Below are 12,902 nucleotides of genomic sequence, written 5' to 3'. Positions count from 1 at the left end.
AAAAGAAGAAATCAAAAGTTGTTTGGAAGTGAGTGAAGTTCAGGGTTTGGTGGATGCAATGGCAGAGAAGCAAAGTTCGACCACACCAGCTCAATGGACGATGGATCTGTGGGTTAAATACTTGGACAAGAAGTTCGCCCGGCATCGTAATGTGTGGAGGACCTGACCCGGGCGGTGGCCTCGATTAAGGAGGTGGTCGACCGGGTGGAGGAGGAAGTGATGACCCAGGGACAGGCGATCCAAAAGTAGCAGGAGCTTGATGCACAATCAATTGCACAAAGACTAAAGTTGTGTTCAACTGTGGCTTTATTACAGTCAGATGTGTGGCCTCCTGCTGCAGCTGGTGAAATGGCAGGGCACTGGAGGTCATGCATATTTATACAGTTCTCCGTGGGCGGAGCCAGCCGGCAGGAGCTACCGGCGGACCTGTAGTGCAGGTCCTACCTTACATCTCCTATTACAGTAAGTCCGGCGGGGGTGACGTAAAACTATATACAATTAGTGCAATTATGTACAGTAGTAGGGAAAGAAAAGTCCATGTTGACGGTCCGGAGTCCGTCAAAGGTTCAGCCGGTCCGGTGCTTTGGTGCTTCGTTGGGAGCGGCGTAACGGTGGCGGCGAAGTCGGTGCTGGCGGTGGTGGAGGTGGCACCGATGGCGGTGCTGATGCTGGCCAGTCATCGGGGAACTCCGTGCAGAAGTCCTCTTCGTCCTCTTGTGCGGAAAAGGGGAGGGGGGGGTGCTCTGGTGGGGTCAATATTGGCGGCGCGGTGGGAGGTGGGGCGCATTGGTGGGTGGGTGTGTGTTGGGGTGGAACCTGACGGTACCAGGTCCCTGAATGAGACCGTATCTTGGCGACCGTCGGGGAACTCAACGTAGGCATATTGAGGGTTGGCGTGGAGCAGGTGAACCCTGTCCACCAAGGGGTTCGCCGTGTGGAGTCGGACGTGCCTACGCAGAATGACCGGTCCTGGAGCAGCGAGCCAAGTCGGGAGCGACACCCCAGATGTGGACTTCCTGGGGAAGGTAAAAACACGTTCATGGGGTGTGTTATTAGTGGCAGTGCACAATAGTGACCGGATGGAGTGTAGAGCATCAGGGAGGACCTCCTGCCAGTGAGAGGCTGGGAGGTTCCTGGACCGTAGGGCCAGCTGGACGGCCCTCCAAACCGTCCCATTCTCCCGCTCTACTTGCCCGTTTCCCCGGGGGTTGTAGCTGGTCGTCCTGCTGGAGGCTAGACCCCTGCTGAGCAGGAACTGACGCAGTTCATCGCTCATGAATGAGGATCCTGTCACTGTGGATGAAGGCGGGGAAACCGAACAGAGCAAAGATGGTGCTGAAGGCCTTGATGACGGTGGCAGACGTGATATTGGGGCATGGGATGGCTAAGGGGAATCTGAAGTACTCATCGACCACACTGAGAATGTACGTGTTACGGTCGGTGGAGGGAAGGGGCCCTTTGAATTCCACGCTGAGGCGTTCAAAGGGGCGGGAAGCCTTCACCAGGTGCGCACAGTCTGGACGGTAGAAGTGCGGCTTGCACTCCGCACAGACCTGGCAGTCCCTGGTGACTGTCCTTACTTCCTCGACGGAGTAGGGCAGATTGCGAGCCTTGACCAGATGGTACAATCAAATGACCCCCGGGTGACAGAAAGGCTGTCGTGTAGGGCCCGGAGTTGGTCCACTTGTGCGCTGGCACATGTACCTCGGGGGAGGGCGTCTGGGGGCTCGTTGAGTTTACCGGGGCGATACAAGATCTTATAATTATAGCAAGTATATGCCTGGCGAAGAGTGTGTTTGCCTTCTGCGCGTAGTGTTCTTTGAGGAGTTCCATTGCTTTTGTGTAATTCGTGGCGTCTTGGATCAATGGGAACACGCTGGAGCACAGTCTGGAGTACAGGACGTTTATCTTCTGAGCCTCCGTTGGCTCGGGATCCGCCGCGTTGATGTAAGCCTCGAAACATACTAGCCAGTGAGTAAAGTCTTTCCTGGCGTCGGGCGAGTGCGGATCCAGCTGCAGGCGATCGGGCTTAATTCGGATATCCATTCTGTGGAAAATCTGACTGTAATAAATTGATGCATGATCAATTGCACAAAGACTAATGTTGGGTACAACTGTGGCTTTATTACAGTCAGATGTGTTGCCTCCTGCTGCAGCTGGTGAAACGGCAGGGCACTGGAGGTCATGCATATTTATACAGTTCTCCGTGGGTGGAGCAGCCGGCAGGAGCTACCGGCGAACCTGTAGTGCAGGTCCTACCTTACATCTCCTATTACAGTGGTTCACCACAGAGCTTGCGGCGGAACAAGAGGAGCAGTCCACTGCGATGGCATTGGAAATTAATATTTTACAGGATCGGCAGGAAATGGTTGTTGGAGAAAGTGGAGGACCAGGAGAATCTTTCGCACAGGCAGAATATCCAGATCGTCGGGCTGCCAGAGGGAAAGGAGGGATGGGATGCCGGTGCGTATGTGGGGAAGATGCTGGAGAAGATGCTCGGGGAAGATGTGTTTGACAGGCAATTAGAGGTGGACCAGGCTCACAGGGTGCCCAGGCATAAGCCCCAGGGTCGTGAGCCCCCGAGGGCGATGGTGGTGTGGCTGCAACGGTTCCTGGACAAGGAACGCATTATGAGGTGGGCCAGGCAGACAAAACGGTTCAAAGATCCGGGTGTATCAAGACTTGGGAGCAGAACTCGCAAAGCGGAGGGCGAGATTTAATAAGGTTAAGGCGGCCCTGTATACAAAGGACATAAAATTCGGACTGCTCTACTCGGCCCGTCTTTGGGTGACCCACGAGAACTGGGAACTGTATTTTGGCTCACCAGAAGAAGTGACGACCTTCATGAAAGACAATAATCTGGTAGAGAGGCATAAAGACTTTAAAATCTAGATGGTAGTGGGCTGAGTTAAAAGTTTTGTGTTGCTTTATATTTATAGAATCTCAGCCTTTCACTGTAACTTAAGCTGTGTTGATCGGGAAAAGAAGGATGTCTCTGATTGATTTGATTCGTTGTTATATGTACCGAGATACAGTAAAAAAGTTTTAAAGTTGCGATGTTCTAGGGAACAAAAATAAAGACGTTTGAGTTTCTGCATGCATAATCTTCTCTTCTCCTGTTTGATTTTTCTTCTATTGTGTTTGGCTCTGTTTGAAGGTGATGAGACTGATAAGATGTTGTAAGTTCACTGTATGTTTTAAAAAGGTTAACTTGAATTCATAGAATAAACATTGTTTTGCTATAAAAAATACTTTTCCATTTCTGCTCTACCACACCTGTAGAGTGGGCCGTGTGCTCCCCATACCACAATCTATTAAAAGTTGGGGGTCAGGTGAACTCCATGCTACACTTTGGGGTTCTCTGAACCCAGGCCCATAACACAGGAGACACACTTGAAGCTGGGAGACCAGGTTAGACTGAAGAAGGGATGGGTCGGACAGGTATTCCATTCAGAACTGGAATTTAAAACAAGGGGGTTGGCCATCCTGATTAACAAAAAGGTGGCATTTGAGGTGGAGAAGATAGAGGCAGGCCCGGGAGGCAGATTTATTATGGCTAGTGGGAAACTGGAGGGAATGGGAGTGGTGTTGGTAAATATATATGCCCCCAACTGGGATGATGTCGCATTTGTCAGGTAGGTGCTGGGAAACATCCCGGAACTTGACTCGCATCAGTTGGTTATGGGGAATGACTTCAACATGGTCGTGGATCCGAGAATGGACTTGTTGAGTTCTAGGTCAGGGAATGTATCAGCAATGGGGAAAGAACTGCGGGGGTTTATGGAGAGCATGGGAGGGGTTGATCCATGGAGAATCGGGAGACCAAGGAGCAAGGAATATTCATTCTACTCGCATATGCACATGGTATACTCTAGGATAGATTTCTTTGTACTGGGTAAAACACTGTTAGCGGGGGTGGAGGACACGGAGTACTCAGCAATTTTGGTGTCAGACCACGCGCCACATTGGATAGACCTATGGGTAAGCACGGGAAAGTCCCAGCGACCGCAGTGGAGATTAGATGCAGGACGACGAGATCTGTAAGCGAGTGAGGGAGGCCATTCGGGGATATATAAAGAACAATGATATGGGAACGACCGCGGCTGGGGTGGTGTGGGCGGCATTGAAGGCAGTTATTAGAGGGTAATGTATTTTGATTTGGGCCCATAGGGATAAGACTGAACGGCGGAGCTGGACAGGTTGGTAGGAGAAATCTTACAGGTGGACAGGAGATATGTGGAATCTCCTGATGAGGAGCTCCTGAAGGATCGTCAGAGACTCCAAATGGAATTTGGGCTCCTTTCCACAGGTAAGGCGGAGGGACAGCTGAGGAGGGTAAAAGGGGCAATATAGGAATATGGGGAGAAAGCTAGCAGGATGCTGGCACATCAGCTCAGGAAGCAGGAGGCGGCGAAATAGGGAAAATAAAGGATATGAGGGGGAAGGTAGTGATGGACGCAGGGGCGGTTAATGACATGTTCCGTGAATTCTATAGTCGACTATATGGGTCAGAGCCCCCGGTCGGGGAGGAGGGTGTGAATCAATTCCTGGAGAGGTTAGTTTCCGAAGGTAGATGAGGAGCTGGTGGAAGTCCTGGGGGGCCCAAATGGGCTCGGGGAAGTGATAAAAGGATTGGGGGCGATGCAATCGGGTAAGGCCCCAGAACCTGACGGATTCCCAGTGAAATTTTATAAAAAGTTTTCTGGGTTACTGGGATCGCTTCTGGTTAAGGCTTTTAATGAGTCCAAGGAGCTGGGAGTGTTCCCCCCAACACTATCGAAGGTATCAATTTCTCTCATCCTGAAGCGAGACAAGGACCCGGAGAGCTGTGGATCGTACAGGCCAATCTCCCTCTTGAATGTAGATGCTGGCAAAGATCTTGGCCATTCGAATAGAAGATTGTGTCCTGGAGGTAATCGGGGAGGATCAGACAGGATTTGTGAAAGGCAGGCACCTGACGTTCAATTTTAGGCGGCTGCCTAACGTTATAATGATACCAGCGTTGGGCAACACGGTGGCACAGTGGGTTAGCCCTGCTGCCTCACGGCGTGAGGTCCCAGGTTTGATTCCGGCTCTGGGTCACTGTCCATGTGGAGTTTGCACATTCTCCCCGTGTTTGCGTGGGTCTCACCCCCACAACCCAAAGATGTGCAGGCTAGGTGGATTGGCCATGCTAAATTGCCCCTTAATTGGAAAAAATGAATTGTGTACTCTAAATTTATGGGGGAAAAAAGGCTTTTCAAAAATGAGGCACCTTCCCTGCCCATATACAAAGACCAAAATGATCCTATTTACCCTCCCGAAAAAGATTTTGGCAGGAAAATCAGAAGATTCTGCAAAATAAGTAAAATCTTCGGAAGGATCCTCATTTTTACGGTTTGAACAAACTCTGTCAACGATAGTGGGTGAACATCCCACCGCTTTAAATCCTCCTTCACCCCCTCTACCAAGTTGACCACGTTCAATTTGTGCAAAAGAGCCCCGCAATGCGCCAGATACCGAAAACTCAAACTGACCAACCGAAACGGTAACATCTCCAGGCCCACATTTACTTTGTGCCCCAAAAAAGAGCCAAATTTAGTCAGCATCTACACAATCCTACTCATACTAGAGATCGGGCCCGTCACATATAACAGCAAGTTGACCACATATAGGGACACATGATGTCCCCACCACTATTCCCCTCCACTCTGTTGATGCCCCAAGCACCATCGCCAATGGCTCAATTGCCAATGCAAAATGCACGGGGAAAGTAGACATTCCTGCCTTGTACACCAGTGTAAGTGAAAATACCTCAAACTTGTTGCGTTAGTGCGAACAATAGCCTTGGGGGCCCTGTACAACAACCTAATCCAGCCAATGATCTCCAAAAGCATACCTCGAAAAGATACTCCCATTACATCCAGTCAAACACCCTCTCCCCATCCAAATATATTATCACCTCAGTTTCCTGACCCGTCAAGGGCTTCATGCCCACATTCAATGTGAAAAGAATCCTAATGGGTTCCTCCAAGTCCCTACCTCACACGCCTCCCGGGCCCACCCAAGATTGTCTCCACCACCTCCCTCCGTCCAATGATTCCATAAAGAAGCTTATGTCGTTGGCGACCCACCCCTACCCCCAATCCTTCCCCCATCTAAAACAAAAAAAGGCCCCACTGCCCCAGGTTTGCTGTCCAACCCACACAAAAAACAAAAAAACACAGAAAAAAAATCAACCTCCATCCCCCCAAATAGCCAGCCATGGCTCCCCCACCTGCTCCATTTCACTTCCATTAACCAGCTTTTCTGCAGCAGGGTGACCCCTACCGGAGGCCAAACACAAACTTTATTTACAAAAAGCCCACAATGCCCCCCCGCCCAACCCTTCTTTCTTCACGTGACCCAAACTCCTCCATACCCACGTCTCTCCCCCCCACCCCCAAGTGTTTTAATACACCCAGTGCCTATACCCCCACTCGCCACTTTGCCAGCCCCTCCCACGTCCTGATTATTTGGACAGTATGGCCTTCCCAGCTACATTCACAGGTTTTCTTTGGCCACCTCATCTGTTCCTTTTCCAAATATTGATGGAGCCATACGATAATCGCCCTTGGTGGCTCCCCACCTATTGCCCTCTTCCTCAATGACCGATGGGCCCGGTCTACTTCAGGAGGGCGGTCAAAGACCCCTTCCCCCCCACCAATTGTTCAAACATCTTGGCCACATATTCTGTGGTTCGCGCACCTCAATGCCTTCGGGCAGCCCCACAATCCTCAAGTTCTGCCTCCTTGAGCGGTTCTTCAGATTATCGATCGTCACCTTCAGCTTATTTTACCCCTACGACATCATTAAAATCTCTGCTTCAAAGAGGCAATACGATCCTTGTGGTCAGCAACCATCTCCTCCACCTTCTGGATCAATGCAACCTGCATCTCCAGTCACTTTTCCACCCTCTCCAGAGCAACCCGAATTGGCTCTGCCACTCTCGCCAAGTCACAGTGACCGCCAGCCTTTGCTTTTTGAATTTGGCTGTTAGGAACTCGGCGAACTTTTCAGTCAACCACTATGTGGGCAACGACACCACAGATTCCTCCGCAATCTGTTCCCCTCCTGTGTCACACGTGTGCTCCAGGTACGAAGAATGCCCCTTGGTATTCCAGGTACAAAGAATGCTCGACATGCTCCTTGCCTGGTAACTCTTCAACATCACCCACCGGAGGGGAAATCCTAGTCCTTCAATATTACTACTTTTCCACCTGCACCACCCCCGTAAAACAGGCAAGAAGGGCCAAAAACAAACCAGTCCTCAGGCAGGTGCCACCAAAGGAAATCGGTGTTTATTAATAAGGTGTTGGCGCCTATCCCGGAGCTGGATTCACATCAACTAATTTTGGGACTTCAATTGCGTTTCAGATTCTAGGTTGGATAGGCTAAGTCCCAAATCCATCCGGAGTAGTGAAGGCAATATTGGTTTTTATAGAGCAGATTGGGGGGGGCAGACCTGTGGAGATTTATGTACCCAAGGGATAAGGAGTTTTCTTTTTTCTCACACGTCAGTCGGCTCTACTCCTGTATTGACTTCTTTATGGGGGGCAGTACCGTCTCTTCTTCCTGAGGTGAAGGGGGCAGGGTACTCAGCGATCGTTATCTCGGATCATGCTCCGCAATTTATGGATCTAATGTTGGAGCCGGGCCCTGCTGCTCAGTGACCCCCCATGGGGATTGGACACGGCATTGCTGGTGGACAACGGATTCTATGGGGAATACAATGAGGTCAATAGGAACAAGGTTTCTCCTTCCATGTTGTGAGAAGCTCTGAAGGCGGTGGGTGATTAGAGGCGCACAAGGATAAATCTGGTAGGGTGGACAGGCAAAGTCTGATGGATTCCATTCCCGAGGTGGACCACCAGTAGTCGATTGCACAGACACCAGAGCTGCTGGCAAGTAGGAAGAAACTGCAGACAGAGTTTGAGTTGCTCTCGACAGGCAAGGCAGTAAACCAGCTGTGGCGATCAAGGGGAACCTTCTACAAATATGGGGAGAAGGCTAGTCATCATTATTATCTTTTGGCGCACCATCTGAGATGCCAGGCTGCCTCCCGGGAGATAGAGCAGATAAGGGATTAGAGTCGCGAGTTGGTTCATCTCATGGAAAGTTAACGTGGCATTTGAGGCCTTTTATCGAGAGCTATACAAGTCAGAGCCTCCAGAGGAGAGACTGTCAATGATCCAGTTTTTGAAAGGGGTGTCCTTCCCGATAGTGGGGCAGGGGAGAAGGGAGGAGTTGGAGGTGAGAATGGGACCGCAAGAAGTTATAAGTATGTCGGATTAATTCAGTCAGATAAAGCTCTAGGTCTGGATGTGTTCCCTATCAAATTTTATGAAAGGTTTGCTGGTCAGTTGACCCCACTGTTGTTGGATATGTTCAGTGATTCCTTGGTCCGGGGAGTGTTGCCGGCCATGCTGACGCAGGCATCAATTTCTCTGATCCTGAAGAAGGATAAGGATCCTATGCAGTGTGGGTCGTACCAACCCATTCTGTTGCTAAACGATGACGCTAAGTTATTGGCGAAGGTGTTGGCAATGCATTTCGATCCCTGCCTTCCGGGGGTGATTTCGGAGGAGCAGGCTGGTTTTAAGGGCGGGCAGTGGTTTTGTTAAGGGCGGGCAGTTATCGACCAACATACAAAGATTGTTTAATGTTGTTCTGTCCCCCTCCCCAGTACCTAAGCCAGAGGTGATTATTTCACTAGACGCTGAAAAAGGGTTGAGTGGGGGTACCCTATTTGAAATGATTTATTTATCTTTTTTTAAAAATTAAATTTATTTATTTTATTTTTTAAAAACGAGTACCCAATTCTTTTTTTTCCCAATTAAAGGGCAATTTAGTCTGGCCAATTCACCTACCCTACACACCTTTTTGGGTTGTGGTGTTGCATGCAGGGGGAGAATGTGCAAACTCCACATGGTTAGTGACCGGGGGCCGGGATCGAACCCAGGTCCTCGATACTGTGTGGTATTGTGCCATCATGCCGTCCTGAAATTCTTGGAAGGTTCAAAGCTCGGCACAACATCGAGGGCCGAAGGGCCTGTTCTGTGCTGTACTGTTCTATGTTTGGGAGCTACCGTTTCGAGTCTGGGTGACTCTTTGTCAAAACACATCCAGTCATCCAGATTCGGAACGTTAGCTCCCTTCTCTCTCCACAGGTGCTGTCAGACCTGCTGAGATTGTCCAGTATTTTCTGTTTTTGTTTCCGATTCCAGCATCTGCAGTAATCTGCTTTTATCTTGGAAGGTTTGGCTTTGGGTCAATATTTATATCATGGATTCGGCTCCTGTACAAGGCCCCCACCGCAAATGCACGTACAAACGACCCGAGTACAGGTTACTTTCAATTAAAAAGGGATACAAGGCAGGGTTGTCCATTGTCTCCTCTTTTGTTTGCCGTGGCACTACAGCCTCTGGCCATGAGGTTGAAATTGTCCAATGGGTGGAAGGGGATAGAACGGGGGGGGTAGGGGGTGCATAGGGTGTCTTAATATGCGAATGATTGGCTTCTGTATATCACTGATCCACTCTCCAATGTAGGGGAGATAATAAAGCTATGTTTTGGCTCTTTCTTGGGGTATAAACTGAGTTTGGGCAAACGTGAATACTTTCCCGTGGGTCCCCCAGGAGGGGAGCTGATCTGGAGAAATTGCCATTTTGCCTGGCCAGGTCAAGCTTCCGTTATCTGGGAATCCTGCATTGCCCACGATTGGGCCTCGCTCCACAAATGTAACTTTGTTAAGTCTGGTGAATGGGATCAAGGCCAACTTGAAAATGTCCTCCCTTTGTCCTTTGCGGGCAGGGTGCGGACTGTGAAAATGCACGTCCTCCCAAGATTTTTGTTTTTGTTTCAGTGTCTCCCAGACTTTCTCCCCAAATCTTACTTTTGTAGTGTCAATAAAATTGTATCCTCCTTCATTTGGGAGGGCAAGACTGTGACACAGTAGTTAGCACTGCTGCCTCATACCAAGAATCTGGGCTTGATTCCGACCTCGGTTGACTGTGTGGAGTTTGCATTCTCCTCATCTGTATGGGTTTCCTTCGGGTGCTTCGGTTTCCTCCTACAATACAAAGATTTGCAGGTTAGTTGGATTGGCCATCATAAATTGCCCTCAGTGTCCAATGGTTAGGTGGAGTTAGGGGGTTTGCGCAGGCGATTGGGCCTAGGTAGGGTGCTCCTTCAGACTGTTGGTGCAGACCCGATGGGCCGAATGGCATTCTTCTGGTAGCACAGTAGGTAGCACTGTTGCGTCACAGCTCCAGGGTTCGATTCCTGGCTGTGTGGAATCTACACGTTCTCCCTGTGTCTGCGTGGGTTTCCTCCAGGTGCTCCAGTTTCCTCCCACAAGTCCTGAAAGACTTGCTGTTAGGTAATTTGGACATTCTGAATTCTCCCTCTGTGTACCCGAACAGGCGCCGGAATGTAGCAACTAGGAGCTTTTCACAGTAACTTGTTACTGCAGTATTAATGTAAGTCTACTTGTGACAGTAAAGATTATTATTATTATTATTATTATTATTAAGGATTCTATTCTAGGACCCCATGTACTCGTAGGACATTTCTACAGAGAGAAAGGGGGAGCTTGGGGGGGTGGGGGGGGGGGGGAAGGTTGGTACTACCACGTGTTGAGAAGGTGTTGGGGTGGTTTAGGGATCCAGGTTCTTCATGGCATCCGATGGAGCCGGGCTTGTGTAGAGGTTTGACTCTGAGGGCCCTGGTCACTGCCCTGCTTCCTTTTGTCCCTGCAGGATTCACTACGAGCCTGGTAGTGGTAGCCACATTGAGGATTTGGAGGCAATTTAGGCAGCATGTTAGGCTGGGCTCCATGTCGACGTTGGCCCCTATTTGCAGGAACCATTTGTTTGCGCCATCTGGCTTGGAATCATCATTCAGGTTTGGGCGAGGGCGGATTGGAGAGGTTTGGGGACATGTTTATTGAAAGGAGCTTCGCCGCTATTGAGTTGTTGTTCGAGACGTTCCAGCTCCTGAAAACGAAGATATTTAGGTACTTGCAAGATTGTGACTTTTTGTGTAATGAGATGCCTTTATTTACCCGACACTGTCACCCTCACTCTTGGATAGGATCTTGTCTATGGCCCAGTTGGGCGAGGGGAGGGTTTCAAATATCGATGGCCGGATCCTCATAGAAATGAGTGCAGAAGGAGGCCATTCAGTCCATCGGGTCTGCACCGAAAGAGCACCCTACTTAAGCCCATGCCTCCACCATATCTCCGTAACCCAGTAAAACCACCTAACCTTTTTGACACAAAGGGGAAATTTAGCATGGCCATTCCACCAAACCTGCACATTTTTGGACAGTGGGAGGAAACCGGAGCACCCGGAGGAAACCCACGCAGACACGGGGAGAAAATGAAAACTCCAGACAGTCACCCGAGGCCGGAATTGAACCTGGGACCCTGGAGCTGTGAGGCAGCAGTGCTAACCACTGTGCCTTGTGCCACCCTGTCGACAGAGCAGGCTTCGTTGGAGGAAGTAAAGAGAAAGTGGGAGGGTATACTGGCCTGGTTTTCGATGGGGGGTGGGTGGGGGTAGGGTGGAGTGAGGCTCTTCACATGGTCAACTTCACCTCTGTGCTAGGCTCAGCTTGATCCAGTTCAAGGTGGTGTACAGGGCACACTTCGTCAGGGCGCGGAGTGGATTCTTCTCGGGGATGGACGATAGATGTGATCATTGTGCTAGGGGACCGGTGAACCCTAGTGGCCTAACCCTAATGAGCAGCACGGTAGCACAGTGGTTAGCACAGTTGCTTCACAGCTCCAGGGTGCCAGGTTCGATTCCCGGCTTGGGTCACTGTCTGTGTTGAGTCTGCACGTTCTCCCCGTGTCTGCGTGGGTTTCCTCCCACAAGTCCCGAAAGACGTGCAGGTTAGGTGGATTGGCCATGCTAAATTGCCCTTAGTGTCCAAAAAGGTTAGGTGGGGTTACGGGGATAGGTTGGAAGACTGGGTTTTAAGTGGGGTGCTCCTTCCAAGGGCTGGGCAGACTCGATGGGCTGAATGGCCTCCTTCTGCACTGTAAATTCTGATTCTATGAACCATAAGCACATGTTTTGGTCTTGCCCTAAACTTGTAAGCTTCTGCATCTCCTTTTTCAGCACAATGTCGGGGAGTCTGGTTATTCAGCTGCAGCAATAACTATTAGTGGCTATTTTTTGGAGCATTGGACTTGCCGGTGCTACAGGCAGGGGTGAAGGCGGACGGACGACCTTGCCTCATTAATAGCCTGGAGGCGGGTTCTACTCAGGTGAAAGTCCCCTATACTAATGCCTCGGCCTGGCTGAGTGATCTGATAGAATGCTTGTATCTTGAGGAGTTTAAGGATACTATGAGGGGGCTGGTGGAAGGGTTCTACTTGAGGTGGCAGCCTTTCATCTCCCTTTTCAGGGAATTAGTCACCGTCAGTTGCTGAGGGAGGGGCTGTTTTTTGTCAAGTTTTGTTTGTTTTTGGAGGTGGTGTTTTGTTATATGTTATTGTTTTACCTTGTTATAATGAAAAATGTTTCTGAATAAAAATATTTAAAAAGAAAGCTGCTTATTATCCAGCATAAATCAGATAAATGTTTGGCTAGATTCCAACTGTGTTCCATTTGAACCAACATGTTTGTGTGGATTCAAGGATTGCCAAAATAAAGGGATGCAATGGTGTTGCAGCTGCAGAGTTATTTTCCAAGTTTTGAGTGTTGATGAGGTTACATCATCCTGAGTGTTTAAGAGTCAACACACAAGTGTGTTCACAGATCACAAAGGCTAGAACAACTGTCTTTATCCAGAGATCTTTAGTTCAGACAAATACCTTCAAAGCAGTATAAACAAACTAGTGTTGAACATTAAGCGCATTAACCTCTAGGTCACA

At 49.6% G+C, this 12,902-nt stretch overlaps 1 protein-coding gene across 4 annotated transcripts in view; it reads right to left on the bottom strand.

Moving 5' to 3' along the window:
- Positions 1–12,902, bottom strand: part of tbc1d24 (TBC1 domain family, member 24) — a 95,478-nt gene that overhangs the window by 41,797 nt on the left and 40,779 nt on the right. The window contains exon 2 of one of the 4 annotated variants that reach the window (XM_072481391.1): positions 9,914–10,090. The exons of 1 other annotated variant lie outside the window; for it this stretch is intronic. The gene's annotated coding sequence lies outside the window, so the exon portion shown is untranslated. The remainder of the gene's footprint in view (positions 1–9,913; positions 10,091–12,902) is intronic. 2 more of the 4 variants (XM_072481390.1, XM_072481392.1) reach the window with 2 other exon arrangements.

This window comes from Scyliorhinus torazame, chromosome 17 (genome assembly GCF_047496885.1).
Source record: "Scyliorhinus torazame isolate Kashiwa2021f chromosome 17, sScyTor2.1, whole genome shotgun sequence".
In the NCBI taxonomy this organism is placed as follows: Eukaryota; Metazoa; Chordata; class Chondrichthyes; order Carcharhiniformes; family Scyliorhinidae; genus Scyliorhinus; species Scyliorhinus torazame.
This window is presented reverse-complemented; position numbering and strand designations above follow the sequence as displayed.